Source organism: Tympanuchus pallidicinctus, unplaced genomic scaffold (genome assembly GCF_026119805.1).
Source record: "Tympanuchus pallidicinctus isolate F22 unplaced genomic scaffold, pur_lepc_1.0 scaffold169, whole genome shotgun sequence".
In the NCBI taxonomy this organism is placed as follows: Eukaryota; Metazoa; Chordata; class Aves; order Galliformes; family Phasianidae; genus Tympanuchus; species Tympanuchus pallidicinctus.
The window spans coordinates 42,558-60,022 of NW_026294689.1; the positions used below are offsets into that span (position 1 = coordinate 42,558).

General features: G+C 28.9%; 1 long non-coding RNA gene across 38 annotated transcripts in view; it reads left to right on the forward strand.

Moving 5' to 3' along the window:
* The window catches only part of LOC128078273 (uncharacterized), a 58,530-nt gene extending 41,470 nt beyond the window's left edge, over nt 1-17,060 (forward strand). For 14 of the 38 annotated variants that reach the window (XR_008205524.1, XR_008205522.1, XR_008205523.1 and 11 more), the window contains 4 exons: nt 895-976; nt 7,049-7,294; nt 12,846-12,927; nt 14,810-14,904. This is a non-coding gene — a long non-coding RNA (uncharacterized LOC128078273). Of the gene's footprint in view, nt 1-853; nt 977-7,007; nt 7,295-12,599; nt 12,682-12,845; nt 12,928-13,585; nt 13,668-14,686; nt 14,728-14,809; nt 14,906-16,328; nt 16,370-16,903 lie in introns of those variants that run through there. The other 24 variants (XR_008205529.1, XR_008205536.1, XR_008205535.1 and 21 more) reach the window with 9 other exon arrangements.
* The last annotated feature ends 405 nt before the right edge of the window (nt 17,061-17,465 follow it).

The window sequence follows — 17,465 nt, forward strand, 5'->3', positions numbered from 1 at the left end:
CAGGGATTTCTATGAAAATAAGCGATATTTGAGGTTAAAAACAGGGATTTCTATGAAAATAAGCGATATTTTAGGTTAAAAACAGGGATTTCTATGAAAATAAGCGATATTTGAGGTTAAAAACAGGGATTTCTATGAAAATAAGCGATATTTAAGGGGAAAAACAGGGATTTCTATGAAAATAAGCGATATTTGAGGTTAAAAACAGGGATTTCTATGAAAATAAGCGATATTTTAGGTTAAAAACAGGGATTTCTATGAAAATAAGCGATATTTAAGGGGAAAAACAGGGATTTCTATGAAAATAAGCGATATTTGAGGTTAAAAACAGGGATTTCTATGAAAATAAGCGATATTTGAGGTTAAAAACAGGGATTTCTATGAAAATAAGCGATATTTTAGGTTAAAAACAGGGATTTCTATGAAAATAAGCGATATTTTAGGTTAAAAACAGGGATTTCTATGAAAATAAGCGATATTTTAGGTTAAAAACAGGGATTTCTATGGAAATAAGCGATATTTTAGGTTAAAAACAGGGATTTCTATGAAAATAAGCGATATTTAAGGGGAAAAACAGGGATTTCTATGAAAATAAGCGATATTTAAGGGGAAAAACAGGGATTTCTATGAAAATAAGCGATATTTGAGGTTAAAAACAGGGATTTCTATGAAAATAAGCGATATTTAAGGGGAAAAACAGGGATTTCTATGAAAATAAGCGATATTTGAGGTTAAAAACAGGGATTTCTAGGAAAATAAGCGATATTTTAGGTTAAAAACAGGGATTTCTATGAAAATAAGCGATATTTAAGGGGAAAAACAGGGATTTCTATGAAAATAAGCGATATTTAAGGGGAAAAACAGGGATTTCTATGAAAATAAGCGATATTTTAGGTTAAAAACAGGGATTTCTATGAAAATAAGCGATATTTGAGGATAAAAACAGGGATTTCTATGAAAATAAGCGATATTTAAGGTTAAAAACAGGGATTTCTATGAAAATAAGCGATATTTGAGGTTAAAAACTGGGATTTCTATGAAAATAAGCGATATTTTAGGTTAAAAACAGGGATTTCTATGAAAATAAGCGATATTTGAGGTTAAAAACAGGGATTTCTATGAAAATAAGCGATATTTAGGTTAAAAACAGGGATTTCTATGAAAATAAGCGATATTTAAGGGGAAAAACAGGGATTTCTATGAAAATAAGCGATATTTAGGTTAAAAACAGGGATTTCTATGAAAATAAGCGATATTTGAGGTTAAAAACAGGGATTTCTATGAAAATAAGCGATATTTTAGGTTAAAAACAGGGATTTCTATGAAAATAAGCGATATTTAAGGTTAAAAACAGGGATTTCTATGAAAATAAGCGATATTTAAGGGGAAAAACAGGGATTTCTATGAAAATAAGCGATATTTTAGGTTAAAAACAGGGATTTCTATGAAAATAAGCGATATTTGAGGTTAAAAACAGGGATTTCTATGAAAATAAGCGATATTTGAGGTTAAAAACAGGGATTTCTATGAAAATAAGCGATATTTTAAGGTTAAAAACAGGGATTTCTATGAAAATAAGCGATATTTGAGGTTAAAAACAGGGATTTCTATGAAAATAAGCGATATTTTAGGTTAAAAACAGGGATTTCTATGAAAATAAGCGATATTTGAGGTTAAAAACAGGGATTTCTATGAAAATAAGCGATATTTTAGGTTAAAAACAGGGATTTCTATGAAAATAAGCGATATTTTAGGTTAAAAACAGGGATTTCTATGAAAATAAGCGATATTTGAGGTTAAAAACAGGGATTTCTATGAAAATAAGCGATATTTGAGGTTAAAAACAGGGATTTCTATGAAAATAAGCGATATTTGAGGTTAAAAACAGGGATTTCTATGAAAATAAGCGATATTTGAGGTTAAAAACAGGGATTTCTATGAAAATAAGCGATATTTTAGGTTAAAAACAGGGATTTCTATGAAAATAAGCGATATTTTAGGTTAAAAACAGGGATTTCTATGAAAATAAGCGATATTTAAGGGGAAAAACAGGGATTTCTATGAAAATAAGCGATATTTGAGGTTAAAAACAGGGATTTCTATGAAAATAAGCGATATTTGAGGTTAAAAACAGGGATTTCTATGAAAATAAGCGATATTTTAGGTTAAAAACAGGGATTTCTATGAAAATAAGCGATATTTGAGGTTAAAAACAGGGATTTCTATGAAAATAAGCGATATTTGAGGTTAAAAACAGGGATTTCTATGGAAATAAGCGATATTTTAAGGGGTTAAAAACAGGGATTTCTATGAAAATAAGCGATATTTGAGGTTAAAAACAGGGATTTCTATGAAAATAAGCGATATTTTAGGTTAAAAACAGGGATTTCTATGAAAATAAGCGATATTTAAGGGGAAAAACAGGGATTTCTATGAAAATAAGCGATATTTTAGGTTAAAAACAGGGATTTCTATGAAAATAAGCGATATTTGAGGTTAAAAACAGGGATTTCTATGAAAATAAGCGATATTTGAGGTTAAAAACAGGGATTTCTATGAAAATAAGCGATATTTGAGGTTAAAAACAGGGATTTCTATGAAAATAAGCGATATTTTAGGTTAAAAACAGGGATTTCTATGAAAATAAGCGATATTTGAGGTTAAAAACAGGGATTTCTATGAAAATAAGCGATATTTGAGGTTAAAAACAGGGATTTCTATGAAAATAAGCGATATTTAAGGGGAAAAACAGGGATTTCTATGAAAATAAGCGATATTTGAGGTTAAAAACAGGGATTTCTATGAAAATAAGCGATATTTGAGGTTAAAAACAGGGATTTCTATGAAAATAAGCGATATTTAAGGGGAAAAACAGGGATTTCTATGAAAATAAGCGATATTTGAGGTTAAAAACAGGGATTTCTATGAAAATAAGCGATATTTTAGGTTAAAAACAGGGATTTCTATGAAAATAAGCGATATTTTAGGTTAAAAACAGGGATTTCTATGAAAATAAGCGATATTTGAGGTTAAAAACAGGGATTTCTATGAAAATAAGCGATATTTTAGGTTAAAAACAGGGATTTCTATGAAAATAAGCGATATTTGAGGTTAAAAACAGGGATTTCTATGAAAATAAGCGATATTTTAGGTTAAAAACAGGGATTTCTACGAAAATAAGCGATATTTTAGGTTAAAAACAGGGATTTCTATGAAAATAAGCGATATTTTAGGTTAAAAACAGGGATTTCTATGAAAATAAGCGATATTTAAGGTTAAAAACAGGGATTTCTATGAAAATAAGCGATATTTGAGGTTAAAAACAGGGATTTCTATGAAAATAAGCGATATTTAGGTTAAAAACAGGGATTTCTATGAAAATAAGCGATATTTAAGGGGAAAAACAGGGATTTCTATGAAAATAAGCGATATTTGAGGTTAAAAACAGGGATTTCTATGAAAATAAGCGATATTTGAGGTTAAAAACAGGGATTTCTATGAAAATAAGCGATATTTGAGGTTAAAAACAGGGATTTCTATGAAAATAAGCGATATTTGAGGTTAAAAACAGGGATTTCTATGAAAATAAGCGATATTTGAGGTTAAAAACAGGGATTTCTATGAAAATAAGCGATATTTAAGGGGAAAAACAGGGATTTCTATGAAAATAAGCGATATTTAAGGGGAAAAACAGGGATTTCTATGAAAATAAGCGATATTTGAGGTTAAAAACAGGGATTTCTATGAAAATAAGCGATATTTTAGGTTAAAAACAGGGATTTCTATGAAAATAAGCGATATTTTAGGTTAAAAACAGGGATTTCTATGAAAATAAGCGATATTTTAGGTTAAAAACAGGGATTTCTATGAAAATAAGCGATATTTTAGGTTAAAAACAGGGATTTCTATGAAAATAAGCGATATTTGAGGTTAAAAACAGGGATTTCTATGAAAATAAGCGATATTTTAGGTTAAAAACAGGGATTTCTATGAAAATAAGCGATATTTTAGGTTAAAAACAGGGATTTCTATGAAAATAAGCGATATTTGAGGTTAAAAACAGGGATTTCTATGAAAATAAGCGATATTTAAGGGGAAAAACAGGGATTTCTATGAAAATAAGCGATATTTGAGGTTAAAAACAGGGATTTCTATGAAAATAAGCGATATTTGAGGTTAAAAACAGGGATTTCTATGAAAATAAGCGATATTTGAGGTTAAAAACAGGGATTTCTATGAAAATAAGCGATATTTTAGGTTAAAAACAGGGATTTCTATGAAAATAAGCGATATTTAGGTTAAAAACAGGGATTTCTATGAAAATAAGCGATATTTAAGGGGAAAAACAGGGATTTCTATGAAAATAAGCGATATTTGAGGTTAAAAACAGGGATTTCTATGAAAATAAGCGATATTTGAGGTTAAAAACAGGGATTTCTATGAAAATAAGCGATATTTGAGGTTAAAAACAGGGATTTCTATGAAAATAAGCGATATTTTAGGTTAAAAACAGGGATTTCTATGAAAATAAGCGATATTTGAGGTTAAAAACAGGGATTTCTATGAAAATAAGCGATATTTAAGGGGAAAAACAGGGATTTCTATGAAAATAAGCGATATTTGAGGTTAAAAACAGGGATTTCTATGAAAATAAGCGATATTTTAGGTTAAAAACAGGGATTTCTATGAAAATAAGCGATATTTGAGGTTAAAAACAGGGATTTCTATGAAAATAAGCGATATTTTAGGTTAAAAACAGGGATTTCTATGAAAATAAGCGATATTTGAGGTTAAAAACAGGGATTTCTATGAAAATAAGCGATATTTGAGGTTAAAAACAGGGATTTCTATGAAAATAAGCGATATTTGAGGTTAAAAACAGGGATTTCTATGAAAATAAGCGATATTTTAGGTTAAAAACAGGGATTTCTATGAAAATAAGCGATATTTGAGGTTAAAAACAGGGATTTCTATGAAAATAAGCGATATTTAAGGGGAAAAACAGGGATTTCTATGAAAATAAGCGATATTTGAGGTTAAAAACAGGGATTTCTAGGAAAATAAGCGATATTTTAGGTTAAAAACAGGGATTTCTATGAAAATAAGCGATATTTGAGGTTAAAAACAGGGATTTCTATGAAAATAAGCGATATTTTAAGGTTAAAAACAGGGATTTCTATGAAAATAAGCGATATTTGAGGTTAAAAACAGGGATTTCTATGAAAATAAGCGATATTTGAGGTTAAAAACAGGGATTTCTATGAAAATAAGCGATATTTTAGGTTAAAAACAGGGATTTCTATGGAAATAAGCGATATTTGAGGTTAAAAACAGGGATTTCTATGAAAATAAGCGATATTTGAGGTTAAAAACAGGGATTTCTATGAAAATAAGCGATATTTGAGGTTAAAAACAGGGATTTCTATGAAAATAAGCGATATTTGAGGTTAAAAACAGGGATTTCTATGAAAATAAGCGATATTTGAGGTTAAAAACAGGGATTTCTATGAAAATAAGCGATATTTGAGGTTAAAAACAGGGATTTCTATGAAAATAAGCGATATTTGAGGTTAAAAACAGGGATTTCTATGAAAATAAGCGATATTTTAGGTTAAAAACAGGGATTTCTATGAAAATAAGCGATATTTTAGGTTAAAAACAGGGATTTCTATGAAAATAAGCGATATTTTAGGTTAAAAACAGGGATTTCTATGAAAATAAGCGATATTTTAGGTTAAAAACAGGGATTTCTATGGAAATAAGCGATATTTAAGGGGAAAAACAGGGATTTCTATGAAAATAAGCGATATTTTAGGTTAAAAACAGGGATTTCTATGAAAATAAGCGATATTTGAGGTTAAAAACAGGGATTTCTATGAAAATAAGCGATATTTGAGGTTAAAAACAGGGATTTCTATGAAAATAAGCGATATTTTAGGTTAAAAACAGGGATTTCTATGAAAATAAGCGATATTTGAGGTTAAAAACAGGGATTTCTATGAAAATAAGCGATATTTGAGGTTAAAAACAGGGATTTCTATGAAAATAAGCGATATTTAAGGGGAAAAACAGGGATTTCTATGAAAATAAGCGATATTTGAGGTTAAAAACAGGGATTTCTATGAAAATAAGCGATATTTTAGGTTAAAAACAGGGATTTCTATGAAAATAAGCGATATTTGAGGTTAAAAACAGGGATTTCTATGAAAATAAGCGATATTTAAGGGGAAAAACAGGGATTTCTATGAAAATAAGCGATATTTGAGGTTAAAAACAGGGATTTCTATGAAAATAAGCGATATTTTAAGGTTAAAAACAGGGATTTCTATGAAAATAAGCGATATTTAAGGGGAAAAACAGGGATTTCTATGAAAATAAGCGATATTTGAGGTTAAAAACAGGGATTTCTATGAAAATAAGCGATATTTGAGGTTAAAAACAGGGATTTCTATGAAAATAAGCGATATTTTAGGTTAAAAACAGGGATTTCTATGAAAATAAGCGATATTTTAGGTTAAAAACAGGGATTTCTATGAAAATAAGCGATATTTTAGGTAAAAAAAACAGGGATTTCTATGGAAATAAGCGATATTTTAGGTTAAAAACAGGGATTTCTATGAAAATAAGCGATATTTGAGGTTAAAAACAGGGATTTCTATGAAAATAAGCGATATTTAAGGGGAAAAACAGGGATTTCTATGAAAATAAGCGATATTTGAGGTTAAAAACAGGGATTTCTATGAAAATAAGCGATATTTAAGGGGAAAAACAGGGATTTCTATGAAAATAAGCGATATTTGAGGTTAAAAACAGGGATTTCTATGAAAATAAGCGATATTTTAGGTTAAAAACAGGGATTTCTATGAAAATAAGCGATATTTTAGGTTAAAAACAGGGATTTCTATGAAAATAAGCGATATTTGAGGTTAAAAACAGGGATTTCTATGAAAATAAGCGATATTTTAGGTTAAAAACAGGGATTTCTATGAAAATAAGCGATATTTGAGGTTAAAAACAGGGATTTCTATGAAAATAAGCGATATTTTAGGTTAAAAACAGGGATTTCTATGAAAATAAGCGATATTTGAGGTTAAAAACAGGGATTTCTATGAAAATAAGCGATATTTAAGGTTAAAAACAGGGATTTCTATGAAAATAAGCGATATTTCAGGTTAAAAACAGGGATTTCTATGAAAATAAGCGATATTTGAGGTTAAAAACAGGGATTTCTATGAAAATAAGGGATATTTAAGGGGAAAAACAGGGATTTCTATGAAAATAAGCGATATTTGAGGTTAAAAACAGGGATTTCTATGAAAATAAGCGATATTTGAGGTTAAAAACAGGGATTTCTATGAAAATAAGCGATATTTTAGGTTAAAAACAGGGATTTCTATGAAAATAAGCGATATTTAAGGTTAAAAACAGGGATTTCTATGAAAATAAGCGATATTTTAGGTTAAAAACAGGGATTTCTATGAAAATAAGCGATATTTGAGGTTAAAAACAGGGATTTCTATGAAAATAAGCGATATTTAAGGGGAAAAACAGGGATTTCTATGAAAATAAGCGATATTTAAGGTTAAAAACAGGGATTTCTATGAAAATAAGCGATATTTGAGGTTAAAAACAGGGATTTCTATGAAAATAAGCGATATTTGAGGTTAAAAACAGGGATTTCTATGAAAATAAGCGATATTTAAGGTTAAAAACAGGGATTTCTATGAAAATAAGCGATATTTGAGGTTAAAAACAGGGATTTCTATGAAAATAAGCGATATTTAAGGGGAAAAACAGGGATTTCTATGAAAATAAGCGATATTTGAGGTTAAAAACAGGGATTTCTATGAAAATAAGCGATATTTTAGGTTAAAAACAGGGATTTCTATGAAAATAAGCGATATTTAAGGGGAAAAACAGGGATTTCTATGAAAATAAGCGATATTTAAGGTTAAAAACAGGGATTTCTATGAAAATAAGCGATATTTGAGGTTAAAAACAGGGATTTCTATGAAAATAAGCGATATTTTAGGTTAAAAACAGGGATTTCTATGAAAATAAGCGATATTTTAGGTTAAAAACAGGGATTTCTATGAAAATAAGCGATATTTTAGGTTAAAAACAGGGATTTCTATGAAAATAAGCGATATTTTAAGGTTAAAAACAGGGATTTCTATGAAAATAAGCGATATTTGAGGTTAAAAACAGGGATTTCTATGAAAATAAGCGATATTTTAGGTTAAAAACAGGGATTTCTATGAAAATAAGCGATATTTGAGGTTAAAAACAGGGATTTCTATGAAAATAAGCGATATTTTAGGTTAAAAACAGGGATTTCTATGAAAATAAGCGATATTTAAGGGGTTAAAAACAGGGATTTCTATGAAAATAAGCGATATTTTAGGTTAAAAACAGGGATTTCTATGAAAATAAGCGATATTTGAGGTTAAAAACAGGGATTTCTATGAAAATAAGCGATATTTAAGGGGAAAAACAGGGATTTCTATGAAAATAAGCGATATTTAAGGGGTTAAAAACAGGGATTTCTATGAAAATAAGCGATATTTTAGGTTAAAAACAGGGATTTCTATGAAAATAAGCGATATTTTAGGTTAAAAACAGGGATTTCTATGAAAATAAGCGATATTTAAGGGGTTAAAAACAGGGATTTCTATGAAAATAAGCGATATTTTAGGTTAAAAACAGGGATTTCTATGAAAATAAGCGATATTTTAGGTTAAAAACAGGGATTTCTATGAAAATAAGCGATATTTTTGGTTAAAAACAGGGATTTCTATGAAAATAAGCGATATTTTAGGTTAAAAACAGGGATTTCTATGAAAATAAGCGATATTTGAGGTTAAAAACAGGGATTTCTATGAAAATAAGCGATATTTAAGGTTAAAAACAGGGATTTCTATGAAAATAAGCGATATTTGAGGTTAAAAACTGGGATTTCTATGAAAATAAGCGATATTTAAGGTTAAAAACAGGGATTTCTATGAAAATAAGCGATATTTGAGGTTAAAAACAGGGATTTCTATGAAAATAAGCGATATTTGAGGTTAAAAACAGGGATTTCTATGAAAATAAGCGATATTTGAGGTTAAAAACAGGGATTTCTATGAAAATAAGCGATATTTGAGGTTAAAAACAGGGATTTCTATGAAAATAAGCGATATTTGAGGTTAAAAACAGGGATTTCTATGAAAATAAGCGATATTTGAGGTTAAAAACAGGGATTTCTATGAAAATAAGCGATATTTAAGGGGAAAAACAGGGATTTCTATGAAAATAAGCGATATTTAAGGGGAAAAACAGGGATTTCTATGAAAATAAGCGATATTTTAGGTTAAAAACAGGGATTTCTATGAAAATAAGCGATATTTTAGGTTAAAAACAGGGATTTCTATGGAAAATAAGCGATATTTTAGGTTAAAAACAGGGATTTCTATGAAAATAAGCGATATTTGAGGTTAAAAACAGGGATTTCTATGAAAATAAGCGATATTTGAGGTTAAAAACAGGGATTTCTATGAAAATAAGCGATATTTGAGGTTAAAAACAGGGATTTCTATGAAAATAAGCGATATTTTAGGTTAAAAACAGGGATTTCTATGAAAATAAGCGATATTTTAGGTTAAAAACAGGGATTTCTATGAAAATAAGCGATATTTGAGGTTAAAAACAGGGATTTCTATGAAAATAAGCGATATTTAAGGGGAAAAACAGGGATTTCTATGAAAATAAGCGATATTTGAGGTTAAAAACAGGGATTTCTATGAAAATAAGCGATATTTAAGGGGTTAAAAACAGGGATTTCTATGAAAATAAGCGATATTTGAGGTTAAAAACAGGGATTTCTATGAAAATAAGCGATATTTGAGGTTAAAAACAGGGATTTCTATGAAAATAAGCGATATTTTAGGTTAAAAACAGGGATTTCTATGAAAATAAGCGATATTTGAGGTTAAAAACAGGGATTTCTATGAAAATAAGCGATATTTAAGGGGAAAAACAGGGATTTCTATGAAAATAAGCGATATTTAGGTTAAAAACAGGGATTTCTATGAAAATAAGCGATATTTAAGGGGTTAAAAACAGGGATTTCTATGAAAATAAGCGATATTTTAGGTTAAAAACAGGGATTTCTATGAAAATAAGCGATATTTGAGGTTAAAAACAGGGATTTCTATGAAAATAAGCGATATTTAAGGTTAAAAACAGGGATTTCTATGAAAATAAGCGATATTTGAGGTTAAAAACAGGGATTTCTATGAAAATAAGCGATATTTGAGGTTAAAAACAGGGATTTCTATGAAAATAAGCGATATTTGAGGTTAAAAACAGGGATTTCTATGAAAATAAGCGATATTTAAGGTTAAAAACAGGGATTTCTATGAAAATAAGCGATATTTGAGGTTAAAAACAGGGATTTCTATGAAAATAAGCGATATTTTAGGTTAAAAACAGGGATTTCTATGAAAATAAGCGATATTTAAGGGGAAAAACAGGGATTTCTATGAAAATAAGCGATATTTTAGGTTAAAAACAGGGATTTCTATGAAAATAAGCGATATTTGAGGTTAAAAACAGGGATTTCTATGAAAATAAGCGATATTTTAGGTTAAAAACAGGGATTTCTATGAAAATAAGCGATATTTTAGGTTAAAAACAGGGATTTCTATGAAAATAAGCGATATTTTAGGTTAAAAACAGGGATTTCTATGAAAATAAGCGATATTTTAGGTTAAAAACAGGGATTTCTATGAAAATAAGCGATATTTGAGGTTAAAAACAGGGATTTCTATGAAAATAAGCGATATTTTAGGTTAAAAACAGGGATTTCTATGAAAATAAGCGATATTTAAGGGGTTAAAAACAGGGATTTCTATGAAAATAAGCGATATTTAGGTTAAAAACAGGGATTTCTATGAAAATAAGCGATATTTTAAGGTTAAAAACAGGGATTTCTATGAAAATAAGCGATATTTGAGGTTAAAAACAGGGATTTCTATGAAAATAAGCGATATTTTAGGTTAAAAACAGGGATTTCTATGAAAATAAGCGATATTTGAGGTTAAAAACAGGGATTTCTATGAAAATAAGCGATATTTAAGGGGAAAAACAGGGATTTCTATGAAAATAAGCGATATTTAAGGGGAAAAACAGGGATTTCTATGAAAATAAGCGATATTTGAGGTTAAAAACTGGGATTTCTATGAAAATAAGCGATATTTTAGGTTAAAAACAGGGATTTCTATGAAAATAAGCGATATTTTAAGGTTAAAAACAGGGATTTCTATGAAAATAAGCGATATTTTAAGGTTAAAAACAGGGATTTCTATGAAAATAAGCGATATTTGAGGTTAAAAACAGGGATTTCTATGAAAATAAGCGATATTTGAGGTTAAAAACAGGGATTTCTATGAAAATAAGCGATATTTTAGGTTAAAAACAGGGATTTCTATGAAAATAAGCGATATTTAAGGTTAAAAACTGGGATTTCTATGAAAATAAGCGATATTTGAGGTTAAAAACAGGGATTTCTATGAAAATAAGCGATATTTAAGGGGAAAAACAGGGATTTCTATGAAAATAAGCGATATTTGAGGTTAAAAACAGGGATTTCTATGAAAATAAGCGATATTTAAGGGGAAAAACAGGGATTTCTATGAAAATAAGCGATATTTGAGGTTAAAAACAGGGATTTCTATGAAAATAAGCGATATTTAAGGTTAAAAACAGGGATTTCTATGAAAATAAGCGATATTTTAGGTTAAAAACAGGGATTTCTATGAAAATAAGCGATATTTGAGGTTAAAAACAGGGATTTCTATGAAAATAAGCGATATTTAAGGGGAAAAACAGGGATTTCTATGAAAATAAGCGATATTTGAGGTTAAAAACAGGGATTTCTATGAAAATAAGCGATATTTTAAGGTTAAAAACAGGGATTTCTATGAAAATAAGCGATATTTTAGGTTAAAAACAGGGATTTCTATGAAAATAAGCGATATTTGAGGTTAAAAACAGGGATTTCTATGAAAATAAGCGATATTTAAGGTTAAAAACAGGGATTTCTATGAAAATAAGCGATATTTGAGGTTAAAAACAGGGATTTCTATGAAAATAAGCGATATTTTAGGTTAAAAACAGGGATTTCTATGAAAATAAGCGATATTTAGGTTAAAAACAGGGATTTCTATGAAAATAAGCGATATTTAAGGGGAAAAACAGGGATTTCTATGAAAATAAGCGATATTTAAGGTTAAAAACAGGGATTTCTATGAAAATAAGCGATATTTGAGGTTAAAAACAGGGATTTCTATGAAAATAAGCGATATTTTAGGTTAAAAACAGGGATTTCTATGAAAATAAGCGATATTTTAGGTTAAAAACAGGGATTTCTATGAAAATAAGCGATATTTAAGGTTAAAAACAGGGATTTCTATGAAAATAAGCGATATTTTAAGGTTAAAAACAGGGATTTCTATGAAAATAAGCGATATTTGAGGTTAAAAACAGGGATTTCTATGAAAATAAGCGATATTTTAGGTTAAAAACAGGGATTTCTATGGAAATAAGCGATATTTTAGGTTGAAAACAGGGATTTCTATGAAAATAAGCGATATTTAAGGTTAAAAACAGGGATTTCTATGAAAATAAGCGATATTTAAGGTTAAAAACAGGGATTTCTATGAAAATAAGCGATATTTGAGGTTAAAAACAGGGATTTCTAGGAAAATAAGCGATATTTTAGGTTAAAAACAGGGATTTCTATGAAAATAAGCGATATTTAAGGTTAAAAACTGGGATTTCTATGAAAATAAGCGATATTTGAGGTTAAAAACAGGGATTTCTATGAAAATAAGGGATATTTAAGGGGAAAAACAGGGATTTCTATGAAAATAAGCGATATTTGAGGTTAAAAACAGGGATTTCTAGGAAAATAAGCGATATTTAAGGGGTTAAAAACAGGGATTTCTATGAAAATAAGCGATATTTTAGGTTAAAAACAGGGATTTCTATGAAAATAAGCGATATTTAAGGTTAAAAACAGGGATTTCTATGAAAATAAGCGATATTTGAGGTTAAAAACAGGGATTTCTATGAAAATAAGCGATATTTAGGTTAAAAACAGGGATTTCTATGAAAATAAGCGATATTTAGATGTTAAAAACAGGGATTTCTATGAAAATAAGCGATATTTAAGGGGAAAAACAGGGATTTCTATGAAAATAAGCGATATTTGAGGTTAAAAACAGGGATTTCTATGGAAATAAGCGATATTTTAGGTTAAAAACAGGGATTTCTATGAAAATAAGCGATATTTAAGGTTAAAAACAGGGATTTCTATGAAAATAAGCGATATTTAAGGGGAAAAACAGGGATTTCTATGAAAATAAGCGATATTTTAGGTTAAAAACAGGGATTTCTATGAAAATAAGCGATATTTAAGGGGAAAAACTGGGATTTCTATGAAAATAAGCGATATTTAAGGTTAAAAACAGGGATTTCTATGAAAATAAGCGATATTTGAGGATAAAAACTGGGATTTCTATGAAAATAAGCGATATTTTAGGTTAAAAACAGGGATTTCTATGAAAATAAGCGATATTTAAGGTTAAAAACAGGGATTTCTATGAAAATAAGCGATATTTAAGGTTAAAAACAGGGATTTCTATGAAAATAAGCGATATTTGAGGTTAAAAACAGGGATTTCTATGAAAATAAGCGATATTTAAGGGGAAAAACAGGGATTTCTATGAAAATAAGCGATATTTAAGGTTAAAAACAGGGATTTCTATGAAAATAAGCGATATTTGAGGTTAAAAACAGGGATTTCTATGAAAATAAGCGATATTTAGGAAAAACAGGGATTTCTAGGAAAATAAGCGATATTTAAGGGGAAAAACAGGGATTTCTAGGAAAATAAGCGATATTTTAGGTTAAAAACAGGGATTTCTATGAAAATAAGCGATATTTGAGGTTAAAAACAGGGATTTCTATGAAAATAAGCGATATTTTAGGTTAAAAACAGGGATTTCTATGAAAATAAGCGATATTTAGGTTAAAAACAGGGATTTCTATGAAAATAAGCGATATTTGAGGTTAAAAACAGGGATTTCTATGAAAATAAGCGATATTTAAGGGGAAAAACAGGGATTTCTATGAAAATAAGCGATATTTAGGTTAAAAACAGGGATTTCTATGAAAATAAGCGATATTTGAGGTTAAAAACAGGGATTTCTATGAAAATAAGCGATATTTAGGTTAAAAACAGGGATTTCTATGAAAATAAGCGATATTTAAGGGGAAAAACAGGGATTTCTATGAAAATAAGCGATATTTTAGGTTAAAAACAGGGATTTCTATGAAAATAAGCGATATTTTAGGTTAAAAACAGGGATTTCTATGGAAATAAGCGATATTTAAGGGGAAAAACAGGGATTTCTATGAAAATAAGCGATATTTGAGGTTAAAAACAGGGATTTCTATGAAAATAAGCGATATTTGAGGTTAAAAACAGGGATTTCTATGAAAATAAGCGATATTTGAGGTTAAAAACAGGGATTTCTATGAAAATAAGCGATATTTAAGGTTAAAAACAGGGATTTCTAGGAAAATAAGCGATATTTGAGGTTAAAAACAGGGATTTCTATGAAAATAAGCGATATTTGAGGTTAAAAACAGGGATTTCTATGAAAATAAGCGATATTTCAGGTTAAAAACTGGGATTTCTATGAAAATAAGCGATATTTGAGGTTAAAAACAGGAATTTCTATGAAAATAAGGGATATTTAAGGGGAAAAACAGGGATTTCTATGAAAATAAGTGATATTTGAGGTTAAAAACAGGGATTTCTAGGAAAATAAGCGATATTTTAGGTTAAAAACAGGGATTTCTATGAAAATAAGCGATATTTTAGGTTAAAAACAGGGATTTCTATGAAAATAAGTGATATTTAAGGTTAAAAACAGGGATTTCTATGGAAATAAGCGATATTTTAGGTTAAAAACAGGGATTTCTATGAAAATAAGCGATATTTGAGGTTAAAAACAGGGATTTCTATGGAAATAAGCGATATTTAAGGGGAAAAACAGGGATTTCTATGAAAATAAGCGATATTTTAGGTTAAAAACAGGGATTTCTATGAAAATAAGCGATATTTGAGGTTAAAAACAGGGATTTCTACGAAAATAAGCGATATTTTAGGTTAAAAACAGGGATTTCTACGAAAATAAGCGATATTTTAGGTTAAAAACTGGGATTTCTATGAAAATAAGCGATATTTAAGGTTAAAAACAGGGATTTCTATGAAAATAAGCGATATTTGAGGTTAAAAACAGGGATTTCTATGAAAATAAGCGATATTTAAGGGGAAAAACAGGGATTTCTATGAAAATAAGCGATATTTAAGGTTAAAAACAGGGATTTCTATGAAAATAAGCGATATTTTAGGTTAAAAACAGGGATTTCTATGAAAATAAGCGATATTTAAGGGGAAAAACAGGGATTTCTAGGAAAATAAGCGATATTTAAGGGGAAAAACAGGGATTTCTATGAAAATAAGCGATATTTGAGGTTAAAAACAGGGATTTCTATGAAAATAAGCGATATTTGAGGGTAAAACCTGGGATTTCTATGAAAATAAGCGATATTTTAGGTTAAAAACAGGGATTTCTATGAAAATAAGCGATATTTTAGGTTAAAAACAGGGATTTCTATGAAAATAAGCGATATTTAAGGGGAAAAAAAGGGATTTCTATGAAAATAAGCGATATTTTAGGTTAAAAACAGGGATTTCTATGAAAATAAGTGATATTTGAGGTTAAAAACAGGGATTTCTAGGAAAATAAGCGATATTTGAGGTTAAAAACTGGGATTTCTATGAAAATAAGCGATATTTAAGTGGAAAAACAGGGATTTCTATGAAAATAAGCGATATTTGAGGTTAAAAACAGGGATTTCTATGGAAATAAGCAATATTTCAGGTTAAAAACAGGGATTTCTATGAAAATAAGCGATATTTTAGGTTAAAAACTGGGATTTCTAGGAAAATAAGCGATATTTAAGGGGAAAAACAGGGATTTCTATGAAAGTAAGCGATATTTAAGTGGAAAAACAGGGATTTCTAGGAAAATAAGCGATATTTTAGGTTAAAAACAGGGATTTCTATGGAAATAAGCGATATTTTAGGTTAAAAACAGGGATTTCTATGAAAATAAGCGATATTTGAGGTTAAAAACAGGGATTTCTATGAAAATAAAGCGATATTTGAGGTTAAAAACAGGGATTTCTATGGAAAATAAGCGATATCTTAGGATAAAAACAGGGATTTCTATGAAAATAAGCGATATTTTAGGTTAAAAACAGGGATTTCTATGAAAATAAGCGATATTTGAGGTTAAAAACAGGGATTTCTATGGAAAATAAGCGATATCTTAGGATAAAAACAGGGATTTCTATGAAAATAAGCGATATCTTAGGTTAAAAACAGGGATTTCTAGGAAAATAAGCGATATCTTAGGTTAAAAACAGGGATTTCTAGGAAAATAAGCGATATTTAAGGGGAAAAACAGGGATTTCTATGAAAATAAGCGATATTTTAGGTTGAAAACTGGGATTTCTATGAAAATAAGCGATATTTTAGGTTAAAAACAGGGATTTCTATGAAAATAAGCGATATTTAAGGGGAAAAACAGGGATTTCTATGAAAATAAGCGATATTTGAGGGAAAAACAGGGATTTCTACGAAAATAAGCGATATTTTGATGATAAAAACAGGGATTTCTATGAAAATAAGCGATATTTTAGGTTAAAAACAGGGATTTCTATGAAAATAAGCGATATTTTAGGTTAAAAACAGGGATTTCTATGAAAATAAGCGATATTTGAGGATAAAAACAGGGATTTCTATGAAAATAAGCGATATTTAAGGGGAAAAACAGGGATTTCTATGAAAATAAGCGATATTTAAGGGGAAAAACTGGGATTTCTATGAAAATAAGCGATATTTGAGGTTAAAAACAGGGATTTCTATGAAAATAAGCGATATTTGAGGTTAAAAACAGGGATTTCTATGAAAATAAGCGATATTTAAGGGGAAAAACAGGGATTTCTATGGAAATAAGCGATATTTGAGGTTAAAAACAGGGATTTCTATGAAAATAAGCGATATTTAAGGGGAAAAACAGGGATTTCTATGAAAATAAGCGATATTTAAGGGGAAAAACAGGGATTTCTATGAAAATAAGCGATATTTGAGGTTAAAAACAGGGATTTCTATGAAAATAAGTGATTTTTTATGTTAAAAACAGGGATTTCCATGGAAATAAGCGATATTTGAGGTTAAAAACTGGGATTTCTATGAAAATAAGCGATATTTGAGGTTAAAAACAGGGATTTCTATGAAAATAAGCGATATTTTAGGGGAAAAACAGGGATTTCTATGGAAATAA